At 40.9% G+C, this 10,027-nt stretch overlaps 1 pseudogene; it reads left to right on the forward strand.

Annotated features, from left to right (window-relative positions):
* The first annotated feature begins 2,675 nt into the window (after positions 1–2,675).
* On the forward strand, positions 2,676–9,712 carry LOC118842124 (annotated as a pseudogene).
* Positions 9,713–10,027: the final 315 nt, after the last annotated feature.

Here is a 10,027-nt window from a genome sequence, read left to right on the forward strand (position 1 = left end):
GGGAAGACATGAGCACTCTTTTTCACATAAATTCAGACCTGGCATATGAATAAGGAATTAGATTTTCCTGCTTTATCCAAGAGGACAAAACTAGGAGTAATCAGTGGAAGTTGTAATAGATTTCAGTTCTACATAAAGAAAATGTTAGGGACTCCCCAAAGTGGAATGGGTTGCATTCTAATTTCTTTGAAATGGCAGTGACTTCCTACTTTCAGATGAACAAGAGTATCTTCTACAACTTGCCCAACAAATGGTCATCCTGCTTTTGCTTGAAGGTAAGGAAGTGGGTTTTCCCATCATTAGATGGGAGATAAATTAGGCAGTCATTGGACAACTACTTCTCTGGTATACTGTAGAAGAGATTCCTGTTCAGTTTGTGGGTTGGGTATGATGGCTCCTGAAGTCTCTTCCAACCTAGAAATTGGTGTTTCTTCTGCTCAGTTTTCCAGTCCTGGAGCTGACCAGACTTATAAACAGATGAACAAAAGACCTAACTCAGCAAAGAAAGTAATTCAAAATCCCTTGTTGGGAGCACAGGAGGGAATGATCTGAGAAGAGAGCCACAAAGCATGTGGTCAAAGGTCACATAAGTCCTGAAACCCAGCAATTTTCCCAAAGCTTCTTTTGTTCTGGTTTGTTCTTCATGTGTAAGGGCACTTCTACTGGAGGAAAAGCAGTTTGGTCTGTAGAAAGGTCCCCAGAGCCTCTGCCATGAGTGGATTGTAGAATGCAGGTGATGTCACAAGCAAGTGGTTGCTATGACAAGCAAATACAATCTGGGGAATCAATCACCAGGCAGCCCTGGCTGGGAACACACTTACAGGGAAGCTGCATTCTGGCCAGTCATATCAGTTTCAAGCCAACACTTTACAGACTTCATGTCTGGAGTTGATCTTTTCAATTCCATGAGCCTCCCTGTGCCTTTAAAAAGTTATTGTGGAAAGTTCACCAAAAAGGAAAATGACAAATGTTGGAGGAACTGTGAGAAAACAGGCACATTAAGGCCTGTTGGTGGTGCTATGGATGGCTCAACCCATTCTGGAAAGCAATTTGGAACTATGACCCCAAAGTTGCTAAGCTCTGCATCCACTTTGACTCAGTGATACTAGATCTAGACCTCGAGTAGATCAAAGAAAGAGGACCAGGTCCATATGTACAAAAATATTTATAGCAGGTCTTTTTGTGGCAACAAAGAAATGAAAACTAAGGGGGTACCCATCTACTGTGGATTGACTGTACAAAAATTGTGCTATTTGACTGTAATGGGATAATATTGTTCTGTATGAAATGAAGAAAGAGACAATTTCAGAGAAACCTGTGGACACTTTTATTAACTGATGCAGAGTGAAATAAGTGGAACCAGGAGAATAATTTATACTATAAGAAAAACTGTAAAGACAAAAATAAAAAAAAACACCCTCAAAATAGCTAAGAACTAAGCTCTATAGAGGAATCAACCATGACTCCAAAGGATAGATGATGAAGAATAGAAGCCATCTCCTGACAGAGATGATGGACTAAATATGCAGAATAGAATATATGTACATATATATATATACTTATACTTATATATATATATAAGAGCATATATTTGCCTGTATGCTCTTATATGTGTGTGTGTATTTGATGTGGCTAATCTGGAGATTTGTTTTGCTTGACTATATTTATTACAAACCTTTTTGTTTTGTTTTCAGTGGGAGGGGTGATGGAGTGGGAAAGAGAAAAAATAAATGCTTCTTAATTAAAAAACAATTTTAACAAAAGTTATTACACAGCTTTACATAGATAACAGAGTTGCTAGGTGGTGCAGTGGATAGAGTTTTGGCCCTGGAGTCAGGAGATCTCTTCTTCCTGGGTTCAAATCTGGCCTCAGACCCTTACTTGCTGTGTGACCCTGGGCAAGTCACTTAACCTTGTTTGCCTTGGTTTCCTCATCTGTAAAATAAGCTGGAGCAGGAAACGGCAAACCACTCCAGTATCTTTGCCAAGAAAACCCTAAATGGGGTCACAAAGGGTTGCATATGAATGAAAAACTATTAAACAATAACACAGATAATAGGATAATACATGTAGAGCTGGACAGAGTTCCAGTTCAACTCCTTCATTTATATTTGGGGAAACTGAAGTTTAGAGAAGTTAAATGAGTTAGTCAGTATCACATAGCTAGTCAATATCAGATGTAGAATTTATATCTAAGTCTTCTTGACTCCAAATTCAGCATACTATTTATTGTGATAGGTTTCATGTCCTGTGTCAGACTCTATAATTAATAAGCTGTATGAACTTGAACAAGCCACTTCTTCCTTGGACTCAGTTTTCCCTTCCATAAAATACTGAGCTAGAAGCAAAGTATTTTTGTCCTATAAGGACTATAGAGATATCAGCTAGCCCACTCTCCCCTCATTTTGCATGTGAGGAAACTGAGGCTTAGAGAGACTAAGTAGTTGCCCAAAGTACACAGATTTATATCTAAGTAGGATAAGAACCTTGACGTCTTAACTCCCAGCACAGGGCTCTTTCCAATACACCATGCCACTTTGCACAGAATGTTGGGGCTTAGAATGGATCTTAAAATATAGAACATTGAATATAAGGGGTAGAAAGTATCTTAGAACATAGAATCACAGAGCTAGAAGACTTTAAGATTATGGCACAGGTGCCTTTCTGACCTGGTCCCAGGCAGGATGGCTCTGGCAAAGAAAGGTGGAGAGAAAAAGAAGGGACATTCTGCCATCAATGAGGTGGTGATCAGAGCGTATACTGTCAACATTCACAAGAGGAATCATGGAGTAGGCTTCAAAAAGCAAGCTCCTCAAGCTCTAAAGGAAATCCACAAATTTGCCTCGAAAGAAATGGGTACTCCAGATATACCCATTGACACCAGACTCAACAAAGCTGTTTGCTCCAAAGGAATAAGGAATGTCCCATACCATAACTGAGTGTATTTGTTCAGGAAATGCAATGAGGATGAAGATTCACCAAACTGTATAGGTTGGTTACATACATGCCTGTCACCACTTTCAAAAGCTTGCAGACAGTCAATGTAGGCATAAATAAAGTTATAAAATGTAAAATAAAATAAAATGTATAAAATGTATAAAATGTAAAAAAAAAAAGATCATGGCAAGGTGAAAGAGTCCTAGATTTGGAGTCAGAAAACCTGGGTTCAGAGTCTATTTCAGATACTATGTGTGAGACCCTGAGCAAGTTCCTTTATTCTGTATTCCTTTTATTTGTAATATGAGTTATAAAGCTTGCATTACTAACCTCTCAGGGATCCTAGGCTAATAGGACTTACCAGACCTTAAAGCACTATGAGAATGGTAAGTATTCTTTAGATGAATCCCCTGATTTTGTAGATGAGGACATTGCAGTCCAAGGAGATAGGAAGATGTTTAATCAATCTGGGAACAAGAGAATCCCTTGAAGAGAGAGATCCTAGTTTTAGAACTGGCCATCTAGCCCAGTATTCTTATTTTACAGTTAAGGAAACTCAGTCCTATGAATGAGGTGACTTGCCTATGGTCCTGTAAGGTAGTAAGCTCTTAGAGGAATTGTTTGACCCAGGTGCCCAGACTCCTCCAACAATATTCTTTCCTACACAAGATGTTACCTCCCAATGAAAAGCAAAAGCAAAACAGAAACTCCCTGAAATAACTCTCTTCACCTGACTTCCGACTAACTCTTCTGTCTGTTCCACCTCTACACCAGCTGCCTTACCCACCTGTAAGGATAGCCCTCCTATCCATAGCCCTCCCATCACACAGAGCTTTCCAGAGCTTAGCACAATGCCTGGTACATAGTGAGTGCCTAATAAATTAAAAAAAAATAATATTTTTATCTATCCATCTATTCACACTCTCAGGCATATACTCAGATGGATTTTATATAATGCTAGTATCTATACACCAAATGCAACATTGAGTTATTATTACTCATTCCTGGGATGTTATCTTTAAAGTCTATGAATGAGAGGTAGCTAGGTGGATAGAGTGCTGGGCCTGGAGTAAGGAGGACCTGAGTTAAAATCCAGCCTCAGACACTTACTAGCTGTGTGATGCTGGGCAAGTCACTTAACCCCAATTACCTCCAAAAACAAACAGACAAAAAACCACTCCAATAAATTAAAATCTCTCAAGGCCTATAAAAAAAGTCTTTGAACGGGCTTCCAGTTCAGAGCACGCATTGGTTTGCGTGCATTCTCTTCTATCCGTAGTTTGAATCAGAGGATGATTATGTAGTACAAACTGAGCTGGGCATGGAGTGCAAACTGCTTCCCATCCATCCACTCTCACCCCTTACTGATTCAATCCCACCCACTTTTCAGGCAGGTTCCCACTCCCTGACTCCAGAGGCTAAGATAAGGATGGCTACTCCTGCTCCAGTTTCTCTCTCTCTCTCTCCCTAACTGCTGTGGGAAAGCTGCCTTATATTGTCCTGGATTTCTCTACTTACAGCGACTGGAGAAGAGAACATAAGAGAGAGGGAGGGGCCGAGGGAGGGAGGACTGAGGAAGGGTCGAAGGGTGGGAGCGTGAGCTTGGGGGCGGGGGGGGGGGGGGGGGAGGGGAGGCTGGCCAGCCTGAGGCCCTTTCGTTTGTGCAAACTTCCAGCCACAGGGGGTATTTAACTTTCTGCCCTGCTTGCTTGTAATTCTCTCGGCATTGGATATACAGTTCAGATCAGGTTGCTCCTGCTGTGATGACAGGCATTCAGCAGGCACCGTAATTGCAGAGTTAAAACAGCTCATTTTCTTACTGGCAAGCTGTAGTTAGAGAGGTGCTAGGAGGCAGCCTGACTGTCTACAGAGAAACTGATCAAAGCCGAAAAAGGCATCTGGCTTGTCTCTGTTTTCTTTCACCACCCCCGGCCTCCCCCCTCACTTGAAAAAAATGGTTAAAAAGTAATTTATGAAAATGAATACCTGTCCCTCTCCTGAGGCTAAAAGGCGGCCACATATTAGAGATATTAAATGCAAGCCTTTTTTTTTTACACTTTAGATTTTTTTCTAATGAGAAAATTGGGGTGAGAGAATGCTTATTTGGATGTCCTTTTTGATTAGCTCCTTGAAGCAGGATTTTCTGTAATATTGGGGAGGACTTTTCTTACTCGAAGGATTTCCTGAGATTAAACTCTCCCCAACTTCCACTCTCACTTATAGTGTGGCTAGATTTGCATTGCCCCACATGTTGTCTGCTCTCTTTTCCTTGAACTCAGGACAATGGCATAATGGAAGGACATTGGCTGGGCATCTCTCCTTCAGGCTCCTTGTGTGTTTCTGTCTCCTGGTGAATTTGAGGCTTTTTACATTTGAAGCATGATTGTTCAGTTGCAACCAACTACATAAAGGTTTTTTTTTATTTGAAAACTATCAAGTATTTTACTTTTTAAAGTGTTAAATTTAATTTAAATAAATTATGTCTATTATATAATGTCTAATGTATTATATTTTTGTTATTTTTTTAACATTAAAAAAAAGCATTGAATCCAGAGTCAAAGAGCCTGGGTTCAAATCCCACCTCTGACCTCTTATTATTACTCGTGCTACCTTAAACAAGTCATTTAATCTTCCTAGGCCTCTGTTTATGAAGATATAGGGTTGGATAAGAGTGTCTCTCAGCTCTCTCAAAGTGATTAGGCACTAGAGGGAAATATGTGAGGCAGTGAATTTGATGAAAGTTCTGTGAACAAAAAAAACCCTAAAAGCAAACACAATTGCTACTTGTGCAGAGGAAAAGTACAGAATGGAGACAGAAAAAGAAAAATCCTTTAAAATGTAATTTTACAAAGTAAAATACCTTGAGGTATGTATAGTGTAAATGGGGAGAAAGACGCACTGACATGCAAATAAGTCACCGGGTACAGTTGCCAATTTTCCCTCATGGTTTCTTGTCTTGGTTTTTGCTTTTTAGCTAGATCTGGGTTTTGACTAGGCTACCTCTTGAGGACAACATCGGGAACAGTGCAGGGCCACAGTAGGTACTCAATAAATGCTCATTGATTTTTCTGTGTAATTTGCATTGGAGGCTCTGGAATCTCATGGAGAACATGAGGAGGAAACTGCAAGGAATTTGCCTGTGAAGAATGACTCAGAAGAAGCAGTAAGAAGAAGTATGTGATGAGGGTAATATATGCCTTGGAAAGGAGATGGGCCAGCCCCACGGTGAAGGCAAAGGCTAAGTGAGGACCATTAGGGAGTGCCATTAGAATCTACGGTCTTGGAAGAGATCTAGGGCCCCAGCATGTTGGATGGTCTCTCTATGCAGGATTAATGGGAAGACATCGATAAGAGTCACACGGAATGAGAAGGTGTGGAAGGGCTAGAAAAAGTGCCTGCATTCATGACATCAAAGATCCTTTGAAGTAAGGAGTTCCGATCTTATGGACGTGATCTTTTGCGGGAAGATTTTGGTATGTGCAGGATGTATTGATTACAATAAGAAGCCAGAGGAAGAGGAAGCAGAAAGAAGCAAGGAAGAGAAGAGGAGAAGAGGGAAGAGGAAGGAAGAAGGAAAAGAAAGTGAGGGAGCTCACATTTATATAGTACCTTCATTTTCCCAGAGCACATTATATTCATTATCTCATTCGATTCTTGAAGCAACCCTGTAGTATAAGTTTTAGGGATAGAGACTGTAAAACAAACAAACAAAAAAACTCCAAAACAAACAAAAAACTACCTTTTTATTGCAGATTGGCCTCTTTTCTGCCACCTTTAGAGAGTTGCCTGGAGCATTGAGACACTAAGTGACTTACCCAGGGCCAGGATACTTGTCAGGAGAGGAACTTAAATTCAGGTCTTCCAAGGTCCAAGATCAGCTTTCTAAGTCTAGCTTACTTTACGATACTGTGGTTCCTCCCAAGGTAGAGAGTGAAAGTGAAATTTATCCCCATGTTGTAGATGGGGAGATGGAGGTGCATAAAAATCAAATGCCTAAGTTCATACAGCTATCAAAGTGTTAGAACCACAGCTAGAATCCAGAATCTTTAACTCCACACCCAGCACTCTTACCAATACCCTATATTACCTGGCATCAGGACCAGGAATCACAGAGTTACCCAAGGGAGCTCCCAAGAGAAGGGCTCCTCACTTATATATAAGCTGATACTATCTCTCATGGATGAAGGGATGAGTAAGTGACATACACCTCAACATTTCTCCTTCCAATGGCTTAAGGGGACTTGTGTGGCAGCAGTAGAATCTGTCTCAGGATCCAAGCTGCACCATTCTCTTCTGTTTTTTGGAAGGAATTGCTTACATTAGCATTTCCCAAACCGTGGAACCTGGTGTCTCACTCAATGTGAAAAAGGTTTCCAAGACAGAATTTCCATGCCAGTGATGTGTTCCTCTAAAAATATTGGCCACGAAATTATGGGTTGAAAATATTTATTAACGTAGCAATTTTTCAATAAGCTCAATGGCATGGCATGATTTTGTGGATTAAAAGCTGGTCAGGAAGACCTGAGTTCAAATTCTTCCTCTGATGTTTACTGACTGAATAAGTCACTTAATCTTTCAGTGCTCCATAGAACTCTCTAAGACTCTAAGTTACAGAAGATATGCCAACCTCCATTGGTAGAAGGAGTTTCCAACATCAATGAAATCATGGGTCTGGGCCCAGTTATAATACCAACTCACTTTTATGTGGAACACTGAGGTTTGCAAAATATTTTCCTTGGAACAACCCTGCTAGGTGAGTGGTATAAATATCATTATTCCCTTTTTATAAATGAAACTCTGAGAAATTTATTGACTTGTTTATGGTCACACAATTTTGTTGAAGTATCTGACATGGGATTTGAACTCAGGTCCCTTGACTCAAAGGCTAGCACTTTACCCATTATGCTGCACTAGAAATGGTCTTAATGTCATCTATTTTTCTTCAAAATTTCTTGATTAATTCTCTATCACATGGTTATCCCATGCCTTTGGGTCCCCAGAGGCATCGCATCTGCAGCCCATGAGCTTTCAGGGTCTCGCTAAACTCCCTAGTGCTGCCAGAACCGGATTAAAATGTAATTGGAAAATGTTTAACAAAATAAATAAATATGTAATATTATTTTGTGATTTTCTAAGTTAATATGCAGCCTATGGGCATCTATTTCTACCTGAGTCTCACATCGCTGCTTAGACTAGCATTCTGAGGTTCTATCTAGCCCAGAGTCACATAGCTAAAAAGGGAATGAGCTGGATTTAAACCCAGACCTACTGACACAAGAACCAGCGCCCTTTCCATTATTCTGGCCTACCAATTTTTTGCTTGAAATACATTGATAGAACTCAGCTTTCTAACAACTTGCATAACTTATCAATATCTTAAAACTGGGAATATGAAGATTCTTGAGATGTGAGAACCACTAAGGCAAAAAAAAGAGGATGAAAACTTTCTTATTGTTTAATAATTTGTTATATAAGGAGGCTCAATTTCTGATACCAATTAAATTATGGTTACAGTCCTCTGAGCAGGGCTAATTTCTTTTAAGAATGAGATCCCTCATGTGCCAGTTTTCCATTCAATAAACTGTGGAGTTGTACTTAGGAATGGACAATTGGACAAATAGGTGAAAATGCTTTCCAGTCTCACACAGGACTCTCTCTGACAGGAGATGATTCAGCAGACTGAATCTCCCAGCCCCCTAGAGTACCCAGGATAGAGCAACACATACATACACACACACACACCACACACACACACACACACACACACACACAGAGAGCCTGGCCCAGTCAATCCTTGTTGGTAGATTTAAAGGAACATAGATTCCTAGACTTTAGGATGTAAGAGCTCAAATGAAACATAAATTAATCCCTTCATTTTACTGATCAGGATGCTAAAACTCAGAGGGGAAGTGACTTTCCCGAGGTCACATATCAATTTGGGGATAGATCAGTCAGGCTCTTGCTTTCTAATCTCGCTCTCTCTCTATTGTGCTATGCTTAGCAAGGGCACTACAGATTTACCACATGCTGCCAAAGTTTTCTTTTGTTACAGATGCACTCCTATACAAACACTTGGCACTCTAGATCTCACTCCCCTTGAAGTCTCTGGGTCAGGGGTGGGGAACCTGCAGCCTTAAGGGCTGCACCTGAGGACCTAGAGGGCCACATGTGTCCTTGCAGCTGCAGGTTCTCCCCCCCCACCCCCCACTCTATGTGCTCTCTCTTCCTGAGTGGAAACTACTGGGGGCTCAGAATGTATCATTCAGAGAGCACATCTGTCAGGGTCCCATCATCATTTTCTCCAGCTTCAGGGATGCTCCATGGTGAGGACGCTAGGACCTAGCATGACCTCAGTCTTACTGGCTAACTGTATAGGCTGCAGGTATCTGTCTCCATACTGTGCTCTAATTTTCACTCTCCATGTTCCACCTAAAAACTGTTATACAAACCTAGACACACTTGAAACACACTCACTGACTCACGCTTTCTCAACTTCCACACAGTCTCATCCCTTCTTAACAACTCTCTTTGTGTGACTCGTACCACTCACTGCTCCAATGACACGCCGACTCTAGGTCCACATTCTGCTCTCTATTCGCTGTGCACCAAGCCCCCGAGCATCAGTAACCTCACTGTGCCTCCTCCACTCATTACCAGTACCAGAATGTCCTTACTGATCCTTGATACTCTGGTGACCGATGAATTACTTCAGATGGCCACAAGCTACAAGCCCTCCTCCCTCTGTGACTTGAATGAATTCCCATCCTCCCTTTAAGCTTTTTATCTTTATTTTTAGCCCTTTGATGACAAATTAATAACATCCTCCCTCAGGTCCTGATTGTGGCAACATGTCAAAATAGAGAAAGAATTTGTTAAGCCTCCCGAACGCTTTCCTACTTTGCATGCCGTTCACATTCCCTAGAATTTCATCAGTGTTAGGTATCCAGTACTTTTAGGTGTCCTAAAGTCTTTATTATAATACTAGTTCAGGACCAGAATGATTCAGCCTGTATAAAACCAGGTCTAGACAGACACCACTGGTTCTACGTTGGGTTGTATTGTACATAGATCACTAGGCCCGGAGTCAGGA

This window comes from Trichosurus vulpecula, chromosome 3, assembly GCF_011100635.1.
Source record: "Trichosurus vulpecula isolate mTriVul1 chromosome 3, mTriVul1.pri, whole genome shotgun sequence".
In the NCBI taxonomy this organism is placed as follows: domain Eukaryota; kingdom Metazoa; phylum Chordata; class Mammalia; order Diprotodontia; family Phalangeridae; genus Trichosurus; species Trichosurus vulpecula.